The sequence below is a fragment of the Cherax quadricarinatus genome, chromosome 41 (assembly GCF_038502225.1).
Source record: "Cherax quadricarinatus isolate ZL_2023a chromosome 41, ASM3850222v1, whole genome shotgun sequence".
NCBI classification, from domain to species: Eukaryota; Metazoa; Arthropoda; class Malacostraca; order Decapoda; family Parastacidae; genus Cherax; species Cherax quadricarinatus.
Window position 1 is genome coordinate 19,836,594 of NC_091332.1, and position 11,542 is coordinate 19,848,135.

Sequence of the window (11,542 nt, forward strand, 5' to 3'; positions counted from 1 at the left end):
GTAAAGTACTGAAGCACTGAGTGCAGCAGTAATCTGGTTAAAGTGTTGAACCACTGAGTGCAGCAGTAATCTGGTTAAGTGCTGAACCATTGAGTGCAGCAGTGGTATGGGTAAAGCGATGAACCACTGAGTGCAGCAGTAATCTGGGTGAAGCGTTGAACCATTGAGTGCAGCAGTAATCTGGGTAAAGTGCAAAACCATTGAGTGCAGCAGTAGTCAGGGTGAAAAGTTGAATTACTGAGTGCATCAGTAGTCCGGGTAAAGTGTTGAACCACTGAGTGCAGCAGTAATTGGGTAAAGTTCTGAACCACTGAGTGAAGCAGTAGTCTGGGTAAAGTGTTGAACCACTGAGTGCAGCAGTAATCTGGGTAAAGTGCTGAACCACTGAGTGCAGCAGTAATCTGGGTAAAGCTTTGAGCCATTCAGTGCAGCAGTAATCTGGATAAAGTGCTGAACCACTGAGTGCAGCAGTAATCTGGGTAAAGCTTTGAGCCATTGAGTGCAGCAGTAATCTTGGTAAAGTGTCGAATCACTGAGTGCAGCAGTAGTCTGGGAAAAGTGTTGAACCACTGAGTGCAGCAGTAGTCTGGGTAGTGTTGAACCACTGAGTGAAGCAAGAATCTGGGTAAAGTGTTGAACCACTGAGTGGAGCAGTAGTCTGGGTAAAGTGTTGAACCTCTGAGTGCAGCAGTAGTCTGGGTAAAGTGCTGAACCAGTGAGTGCAGCAGTAGTCTGGGTAAAGTGCTTAACCACTGAGTGCAGCAGTAGTCTGGGTAAAGTGCTGAACCACTGAGTGCAACAGTAGTATGGATAAAGTGCTGAATCAGTGAGTGCAGCAGTAGTCTGGGTAAAGTGCTGAACCACTGAGTGCAGCAGTATTCTGGGTAAAATGCTGAACCACTGAATGCAGCAGTAGTCTGGGTAAAATGTTGAACCACTGAGTGGAGCAGTAATCTGTGTAAAGCGTTGAACCACTGAGTGCACCAGTAGTCTGGGTAAAGTGCTGAACCACAGAGTGCAGCAGTAATCTGTGTAAAGTGCTGAACCACTGAGTTCAGCAGTAATCTGTGTAAAGTGCTGAACCAATGAGTTCAGCAGTAATCTGTGTAAAGTGCTGAACCACTGAGTGCAGCAGTAATCTGGGTAAAGGGCTGAACCACTTAGTGCAGCAGTAATCTGTGTAAAGTGCTGAACCACTGAGTTCAGCAGTAATCTGGAAAAGTACTAAAGCACTGAGTGCAGCAGTAATCTGGGTAAAGTGCTGAACCACTGAGTGCAGCAGTAATCTGGGTAAAGGGCTGAACCACTTAGTGCAGCAGAAATCTGTGTAAAGTGCTGAACCACTGAGTTCAGCAGTAATCTGGCAAAGTACTGAACCACTGAGTGCAGCAGTAATCTGGTTAAAGTGTTGAACCACTGAGTGCTGCAGTATTCTGGGTAAAGTGCTGAACCATTGAGTGCAGCAATAGTATGGGTAAAGCGTTGAACCACTGAGTGCTGCAGTAATCTGGGTAAAGCGTTGAACCATTGAGTGCAGCAGTAATCTGGGTAAAGTGCTGAACCATTGAGTGCAGCAGTAATCTGGGTAAAGTGTTGAACCACTGAGTGCAGCAGTAATCTATGTAAAGTGCAGAACCACTGAGTGAAGCAGTAGTCTGGGTAAAGTGTTGAACCACTGAGTGCAGCAGTAATCTGGGTAAAGTGTTGAACCACTGAGTGCAGCAGTAGTCTGGGTAAAGTGTTGAACCAATGAGTGCAGCAGTAGTCTGGGTAAAGTGTTGAACCACTGAGTGCATCAGTAGTCCGGGTAAAGTGTTGAACCACTGAGTGTAGCAGTAATCTGGGTAAAGTGCTGAACCACTGAGTGAAGCAGTAGTCTGGGTAAATTGTTGAACCACTGAGTGCAGCAGTAATCTGGGTAAAGTGTTGAACCACTGAGTGCAGCAGTAATCTGGGTAAAGCTTTGAGCCATTGAGTGCAGCAGTAATCTGGGTAAAGAGCTGAACCACTGAGTGCAGCAGTAGTCTGGGTAAAGTGCTGAACCACTGAGTGCAGCAGTAATCTGGGTAAAGTGTTGAACCACTGAGTGCAGCAGTAGTCTGGGAAAAGTGTTGAACCACTGAGTGCAGCAGTAGTCTGGGTAAAGTGTTGAACCACTGAGTGCAGCAGTAGTCTGGGTAAAGTGTTGAACCACTGAGTGCAGCAGTAGTCTGGGTAAAGTGCTGCACCAGTGAGCGCAGCAGTAGTCTGGGTAAAGTGCTTAACCACTGAGTGCAGCAGTAGTCTGGGTAAAGTGCTGAACCACTTAGTGCAACAGTAAACTATGTAAAGTGTTTAACCACTGAGTGCAGCAGTAATCTGTGAAAAGTGCTGAACCACTGAGTGCAGCAGTAATCTGGCTAAAGTGTTGAACCACTGAGTGCAGCAGTAATCTGGGTAAAGTGCTGAACAATTGAGTGCAGCAGTAGAATGGGTAAAGCGTTGAACCAGTGAGTGCAGCAGTAATCTGTGAAAAGTGCTGAACCACTGAGTGCAGCAGTAATCTGGCTAAAGTGTTGAACCACTGAGTGCAGCAGTAATCTGGGTAAAGCGTTGAACCATTGAGTGCAGCAGTAATCTGGGTAAAGTATTGAACCACTGAGTGCAGCAGTAGTCTGGGTGAAGTATTGAACCACTGAGTGCAGCAGTAGTCTGGGTGAAGTGCTGAACCAGTGAGTGCAGCAGTAGTCTGGATAAAGTGCTTAACCACTGAGTGCAGCAGTAGTATGGGTAAAGTGCTGAACCAGTGAGTGCAGCAGTAGTCTGGGTAAGTTGCTGAACCACTGCGTGCAGCAGTAGTATGGGTAAAGTGCTGAACCAGTGAGTGCAGCAGTAGTCTGGGTAAAGTGCTGAACCACTGAGTGCAGCAGTATTCTGGGTAAACTGCTGAACCACTGACTGCAGCAGTAGTCTGGGTAAAATGTTGAACCACTGAGTGCAGCAGTAATCTGGGTAAAGTGTTGGACCACTGAGTGCAGCTGTAATCTGGGTAAAATGCTGAACCACTGAGTGCAGCAGTAATCTGGGTAAAGTGTTGAGCCACTGAGTGCACAATTAGTCTGGGTAAAGTGTTGAACAACTGAGTGTAGCAGTAGTCTGGGTAAAGTGTTGAACCAGGGAGTGCAGCAGTAGTCTGGGTAAAGTGCTGAACCACTGAGTGCAGCAGTATTCTGGGTAAAGCGCTGAACCACTGAGTGCAGCAGTAATCTGGGTAAAATGTTGAACCACTGAGTGCAGCAGTAATCTGGGAAAAGTATTGAACCACTGAGTGCAGCAGTAATCTGGTAAAGTGTTTAACCACTGAGTGCAGCAGTATTCTAGGAAAAGTGTTGAGCCACTGAGTGCAGCAGTAATCTGGGTAAAGTGTTGAACCACTGAGTGCAGCAGTAGTCTGGGTAATGTGTTGAACCACTGAGTGCAGAAGTAATCTGTGTAAAGTGTTGAACCACTGAGTGCAGCAGTAGTCTGGGGAAAGTGCTGAACCACTGAGTGCAGAAGTAGTCAGGGTAAAGTGCTGAACCTCTGAGTGCAGCAGTAGTCTGGATAAAGTTTTGAACCACAGAGTGCAGCAGTAGTCTGGGTAAAGTGATGAACCACTGAGTGCAGCAGTAGTCTGGGTAAAGTGCTGAACCACTGTGTGCAGCAGTTGTCTGGGTAAAGTGCTGAACCACTGAGTGCAGCAGTACTCTGGGTAAAGTGTTGAACCACTGAGTGCAGAAGTAGTCCGTGTAAAGTGCTGAACAACTGAGTGCAGCAGTTGTCTGGGTAAAGTGCTGAACCACAGAGTGCAGCAGTAATCTGTGAAAAGTGCTGAACCACTGAGTGCAGCAGTAATCTAAGGTGTTGAACCACTGAGTGCAGCAGTAATCTGGGTAAAGTGCTGAACAATTGAGTGCAGCAGTAGAATGGGTAAAGCGTTGAACCAGTGAGTGCAGCAGTAATCTGGGTAAAGCGTTGAACAATTGAGTGCAGCAGTAATCTGGGTAAAGTGCTGAACCATTGAGTGTAGCCGTAGTCAGGGTAAAGTGTTGACCCACTGAGTGCAGCAGTAGTCTGGGTAAAGTTTTGAACCACAGAGTGCAGCAGTAGTCTGGGTAAAGTGCAGAACCAGTGAGTGCAGCAGTAGTCTGGGTAAAGTGCTTAACCACTGCGTGCAGCAGTAGTATGGGTAAAGTGCTGAACCAGTGAGTGCAGCAGTAGTCTGGGTAAAGTGCTGAACCACTGAGTGCAGCAGTATTCTGGGTAAAGTGCTGAACCACTGAGTGCAGCAGTAGTCTGGGTAAAATGTTGAACCACTGAGTGCAGCAGTAATCTGGGTAAAGTGTTGAACCACTGAGTGCAGCAGTAATCTGGGTAAAATGCTGAACCACTGAGTGCAGCAGTAATCTGGGTAAAGTGTTGAGCCACTGAGTGCACCATTAGTCTGGGTAAAGTGTTGAACAACTGAGTGTAGCAGTAGTCTGGGTAAAGTGCTGAACCAGTGAGTGCAGTAGTAGTCTGGGTAAAGTGCTGAACCACTGAGTGCAGCAGTAATCTGGGTAAAATGTTGAACCACTGAGTGCAGCAGTAATCTGGGTAAAGTGTTGAACCACTGAGTGCAGCAGTAATCTGGTAAAGTGTTTAACCACTGAGTGCAGCAGTATTCTAGGAAAAGTGTTGAGCCACTGAGTGCAGCAGTAATCTGGGTAAAGTGTTGAACCACTGAGTGCAGCAGTAGTCTGGGTAAAGTGTTGAACCTCTGAGTGCAGAAGTAATCTGTGTAAAGTGTTGAACCACTGAGTGCAGCAGTAGTCTGGGGAAAGTGCTGAACCACTGAGTGCAGAAGTAGTCAGGGTAAAGTGCTGAACCTCTGAGTGCAGCAGTAGTCTGGATAAAGTTTTGAACCACAGAGTGCAGCAGTAGTCTGGGTAAAGTGATGAACCACTGAGTGCAGCAGTAGTCTGGGTAAAGTGCTGAACCACTGCATGCAGCAGTTGTCTGGGTAAAGTGCTGAACCACTGAGTGCAGCAGTAGTCTGGGTAAAGTGTTGAACCACTGAGTGCAGAAGTAGTCCGTGTAAAGTGCTGAACAACTGAGTGCAACAGTAGTCTGGGCAAAGTGTTGAACCACTGAGTGCAGCAATAGTCTGGGTAAAGTGCTGAACCACTGAGTGCAGCAGTGGTCTGGGTAAAGTGTTGAACCAGTGAGTGCAGCAGTAGTCTGGGTAAAGTGTTGACCCAGTGAGTGCAGCAGTATTCTGTGTAAAGTGCTTAACCACTGAGTGCAGCAGTGTTCTGGGTAAAGCGTTGAACCATTGAGTGCAGCAGTAATCTGTGTAAAGTGCTGAACCACTAAGTGCAGCAGTAGTCAGGGTATAGTGTTGAACCACTGAGTGCAGCAGTAGTCTGGGTAAAGTGTTGAACCATTGAGTGCAGCATTAATCTGGGAAAAGTGCTGAACCCCTAAGTGCAACAGTAAACTGGGTAAAGTGTTTAACCACTGATTGCAGCAGTAATTTTTGTAAGGTGCTGAGCCACTGAGTGCAATAGTGATCTGGGTTAAGTGCTGAACCACTAAGTGCAGATGTAATCTGGTAAAGTACTGAAGCACTGAGTGCAGCAGTAATCTGGGTAAAGTGTTGAACCACTGAGTGCAGCAGTAATCTGGGAAAAAGTGCTGAACCACTGAGTTCAGCGGAAATTTGGTAAAGTACTGAACCACTTAGTGCAGCAGTAATCTGGTTAAAGTGTTGAACCACTGAGTGCAGCAGTAATCTGGGTAAAGTGCTGAACCATTGAGTGCAGCAGTAGTATGGGTAAAGCGTTGAACCATTGAGTGCAGCAGTAATCTGGGTAAAGTGCTGAACCATTGAGTGCAGCAGTAGTCAGGGTAAAGTGTTGAAATACTGAGTGCAGCAGTAGTCAGGGTAAAGTGTTGAACCACTGAGTGCAGCAGTAGTCTGGGTAAAGTGTTGAACCACTGAGTGCATCAGTAATCTATGAAAAGTGCAGAACCACTGAGTGAAGCAGTAGTCTGGGTAAAGTGTTGAACCACTGAGTGCAGCAGTAATCTGGGTAAAGTGCTGAACCACTGAGTGCAGCAGTAGTCTGGCTAAAGTGCTGAACCACTGAGTACAACAGTAGTCTGGGTAAAGTGTTGAACCACTGAGTGCAGCAGTAGTCTGGGTAAAGTGTTGAACCACTGAGTGCAGCAGTAGTCTGGGTAAAGTGCTTAACCACTGAGTGCAGCAGTAGTCTGCGAAAAGTGCTGAACCACTGAGTGCAGCAGTAGTCTGGGTAAAGTGCTGAACCACTGAGTGCAGCAGTAGACTGGGTGAAGTGCTGAAACACTGAACGCAGCAGTAGTCTGGATAAAGTGCCGAACTACTGAGTGCAGCAGTAGTCTGGGTAAAGTGTTGAACCACTGAGTACAGCAGTAGTCTGGGTAAAGTGTTGAACCACTGAGTGCAGCAGTAGTCTGGGTAAAGTGCAGAACCACAGAGTGCAGCAGTAGTCTGGGTAAAGTGCTGAACCACTGAGTGTAGCAGTAGTCTGGGTAAAGTGTTGAAGCACTGAGTGCAGCAGTAATCTGGGTAAAGTGCTTCACCACTGAGTGAAGCAGTAGTCTGGGTAAAGTGCTTAACCACTGAGTGCAGCAGTAGTCTGCGAAAAGTGGTGAACCACTGACTGCAGCAGTAGTCTTGGTAAAGTGCTGAACCACTGAGTGCAGCAGTAGACTGGGTGAAGTGCTGAACCACTGAACGCAGCAGTAGTCTGGATAAAGTGCCGAACTACTGAGTGCAGCAGTAGTCTGGGTAAAGTGTTGAACCACTGAGTACAGCAGTAGTCTGGGTAAAGTGTCGAACCACTGAGTGCAGCAGTAGTCTGGGTAAAGTTCTTAACCACTGAGTGCAGCAGTAGTCTGCGAAAAGTGCTGAACCACTGAGTGCAGCAGTAGTCTGGGTAAAGTGCTGAACCACTGAGTGCAGCAGTAGACTGGGTGAAGTGCTGAACCACTGAACGCAGCAGTAGTATGGATAAAGTGCCGAACTACTGAGTGCAGCAGTAGTCTGGGTAAAGTGTTGAACCACTGAGTACAGCAGTATCTGGGTAAAGTGTTGAACTACTGAGTGCAGCAGTAGTCTGGGTAAAGTGCTGAACCACAGAGTGCAGCAGTAGTCTGGGTAAAGTGTTGAAGCACTGAGTGCAGCAGTAATCTGGGTAAAGTGCTTCACCACTGAGTGCAGCAGTAGTCTGGGTAAAGTGTTGAACTACTGAGTGCAGCAGTAGTCTGGGTAAAGTGCTGAACCACTGAGTGCAAAAGTAGTCTGGGTAAAGTGCTGAACCTCTGAGTGCAGCAGTAGTCTGGGTAAAGTTTTGAACCATAGAGTGCAGCAGCAGTCTGGGTAAAGTGTTGAACCACTAAGTGCAGCAGTTGTCTGGGTAAAGTGCTGAACCACTGAGTGCAACAGTTGTCTGGGTAGAGTGCTGAACCACTGAGTGCAGCAGTAATCTGGGTAAAGTGTTCAACCACTTAGTGCAGCAGTAGTCCGGGTAAAGTGCTGAATCACTGAGTGCAGCAGTAGTCTGGGCAAAGTGTTGAACCACTGAGTGCAGCAGTATTCTGGGTAAAGTGTTGAACCACTGAGTGCAGCAGTAATCTGGGTAAAGTGCTGAACCATTGAGTGCAGCAGTAATCTGGGTAAAGTGCTGAACCACTGAGTGCAGCAGTAGTCAGGGTATAGTGTTGAACCACTGAATGCAGCAGTAGTCTGGGTAAACTGTTGAACCACTGAGTGCAGCAGTAATCTGGGAAAAATGCTAAACCACTGAGTGAAGTAGTAGTCTTGGAAAAGTGTTGAACCACTGAGTGCAGCAGTAATCTGGGAAAAGTGCTGATCCCCCAAGTGCAACAGTAAACTGGGTAAAGTGTTTAACCACTGAGTGCAGCAGTAATTTGTGTAAAGTGCTGAACCACTGAGTGCAGTAGTAATCTGGGTAAAGTGCTGAACCACTGAGTGCAGCAGTAATCTGGTAAAGTACTGAAGCACTGAGTGCAGCAGTAATCTGGGTAAAGTGTTGAACCACTGAGTGCAGCAGTAATCTGGGTAAAGTGCTGAACCACTGAGTGCAGCAGTAATCTGAGTAAAGTGCTGAACCACTGAGTTCAGCAATAATCTGGTAAAGTACTGAAGCTCTGAGTGCAGCAGTAATCTGGTTAAAGTGTTGAATCACTGAGTGCAGCAGTAATCAGGGTAAAGCGTTGAACCATTGAGTGCAGCAGTAATCTGGGTAAAGAGCTGAACCACTGAGTGCAGCAGTAGTCAGGGTGAAGAGTTGAACCACTGAGTGCATCAGTAGTCCGGGTAAAGTGTTGAACCACTGAGTGCAGCAGTAATCTGGGTATAGTGCTGAACCACTGAGTGCAGCAGTAGTCTGGGTAAAGTGTTGAACCACTGAGTGCAGCAGTAGTCTGAGTAAAGTGCTTAACCACTGAGTGCAGCAGTAGTCTGCGAAAAGTACTGAACCACTGAGTGCAGCAGTAGTCTGGGTAAAGTGCTGAACCACTGAGTGCAGCAGTAGACTGGGTGAAGTGCTGAACCACTGAGCGCAGCAGTAGTCTGGATAAAGTGCCGAACTACTGAGTGCAGCAGTAGTCTGGGTAAAGTGTTGAACCACTGAGTACAGCAGTAGTCTGGGTAAAATGTTGAACCACTGAGTGCAGCAGTAGTCTTTGTAAAGTGCTGAACCACAGAGTGCAGCAGTAGTCTGGGTAAAGTGCTGAACCACTGAGTGTAGCAGTAGTCTGGGTAAAGTGTTGAAGCACTGAGTGCAGCAGTAATCTGGGTAAAGTGCTTCACCTCTGAGTGCAGCAGTAGTCTGGGTAAAGTGCTTAACCATTGAGTGCAGCAGTAGTCTGCGAAAAGTGCTGAACCACTGAGTGCAGCAGTAGTCTGGGTAAAGTGCTGAACCACTGAGTGCAGCAGTAGACTGGGTGAAGTGCTGAACCACTGAACGCAGCAGTAGTCTGGATAAAGTGCCGAACTACTGAGTACAGCAGTAGTCTGGGTAAAGTGTTGAACCACTGAGTACAGCAGTAGTCTGGGTAAAGTGTTGAACCACTGAGTGCAGCAGTAGTCTGGGTAAAATGCTTAACCACTGAGTGCAGCAGTAGTCTGCGAAAAGTGCTGAACCACTGAGTGCAGCAGTAGTCTGGGTAAAGTGCTGAACCGCTGAGTGCAGCAGTAGACTGGGTGAAGTGCTGAACCACCGAACGCAGCAGTAGTATGGAGAAAGTGCCGAACTACTGAGTGCAGCAGTAGTCTGGGTAAAGTGTTGAACCACTGAGTACAGCAGTAGTCTGGGTAAAGTGTTTAACCACTGAGTGTAGCAGTAGTCTGGGTAAAGTGCTGAACCACAGAGTGCAGCAGTAGTCTGGGTAAAGTGCTGAACCACTGAGTGTAGCAGTAGTCTGGGTAAAGTGCTGAACCACTGAGTACAGCAGTAGTCTGGGTAAAGTGCTGAACCACAGAGTGCAGCAGTAGTCTGGGTAAAGTGCTGAACCACTGAGTGTAGCAGTAGTCTGGGTAAAGTGTTGAAGCACTGAGTGCAGCAGTAATCTGGGTAAAGTGCTTCACCACTGAGTGCAGCAGTAGTCTGGGTAAAGTGTTGAACTACTGATTGCAGCAGTAGTCTGGGTAAAGTGCTGAACCACTGAGTGGAGAAGTAGTCTGGGTAAAGTGCTGAACCTCTGAGTGCAGCTGTAGTCAGGGTAAAGTTTTGAACCACAGAGTGCAGCAGCAGTCTGGGTAAAGTGTTGAACCACTGAGTGCAGCAGTTGTCTGGGTAAAGTGCTGAACCACTGAGTGCAGCAGTTGTCTGGGTAGAGTGCTGAACCACTGAGTGCAGCAGTAATCTGGGTAAAGTGTTCAACCACTTAGTGCAGCAGTAGTCCGGGTAAAGTGCTGAATCACTGAGTGCAGCAATAGTCTGGGCAAAGTGTTGAACCACTGAGTGCAGCAGTATTCTGGGTAAAGTGTTGAACCACTGAGTGCAGTAGTAATCTGGGTAAAGTGCTGAACCATTGAGTGAAGCAGTAATCTGGGTAAAGTGCTGAACCACTGAGTGCAGCAGTAGTCAGGGTATAGTGTTGAACCACTGAATGCAGCAGTAGTCTGGGTAAAGTGTTGAACCACTGAGTGCAGCAGTAATCTGGGAAAAATGCTTAACCACTGTGTGAAGTAGTAGTATTGGAAAAGTGTTGAACCACTGAGTGCAGCAGTAATCTGGGAAAAGTGCTGAACCCCCAAGTGCAACAGTAATCTGGGTAAAGTGTTTAACCACTGATTGCAGCAGTAATTTTTGTAAGGTGCTGAGCCACTGAGAGCAGTAGTAATCTGGGTTAAGTGCTGAACCACTGAGTGCACCTGTAATCCGGTAAAGTACTGAAGCACTGAGTGCAGCAGTAATCTGGGTAAAGTGTTGAACCACTGAGTGCAGCAGTAATCTGGGTAAAGTGCTGAACCACTGAGTGCAGCAGTAATCTGAGTAAAGTGCTGAACCACTGAGTTCAGCAATAATCTGGTAAAGTACTGGAGCTCTGAGTGCAGCAGTAATCTGGGTAAAGTGCTGAACCACTGAGTGCAGCAGTAGTCAGGGTGAAGAGTTGAACCACTGAGTGCATCAGTAGTCCGGGTAAAGTGTTGAACCACTGAGTGCAGCAGTAATCTGGGTAAAGTGCTGAACCACTGAGTGCAGCAGTAGTCTGGGTAATGTGCTGAACCACTGATTGCACCAGTAATCTGGGTAAAGTGTTGAACAACTGAGTGCAGCAGTAGTCTGGGAAAAGTGTTGAACCACTGAGTGCAGCAGTAGTCTGAGAAAAGTGTTGAACCACTGAGTGCAGCAGTAATATGGGTAAAGTGTTGAACCACTGAGTGCAGCAGTAGTCTGGGTAAAGTGTTGAACCACTGAGTGCAGCAGTAATCTGGGTAAAGTGCTGAACCAGTGATGGCAGCAGTAGTCTGGGTAAAGTGCTGAACCTCTGAGTGCAACAGTAAACTGGGTAAAGTGTTTAACCACTGATTGCAGCACTAATTTTTGTAAGGTGCTGAGAAACTGAGTGCAGTAGTGATCTGGGTTTAGTGCTGAACCAATGAGTGCAGCTGTTATCTGGTAAAGCACTGAAGCACTGAGTGCAGCAGTAATCTGGTTAAAATGTTGAACCACTGAGTGCAGCAGTAATCTGGGTAAAGTGCTGAACCACTGAGTTCAACAGTAATCTGGTAAAGTACTGAACCACTGAGTGCAGCAGTAATCTGGTTAAAGTGTTAAACCACTGAGTGCAGCAGTAATCTGTGTAAAGTGCTGAACCACTGAGTTCAACAGTAATCTGGTAAAGTACTGAACCATTGAGTGCAGCAGTAATCTGGTTAAAGTGTTAAACCACTGAGTGCAGCAGTAATCTGGGTAAAGTGCTGAACCATTGAGTGCTGCAGTAGTATGGGTAAAGCGTTGAACCACTG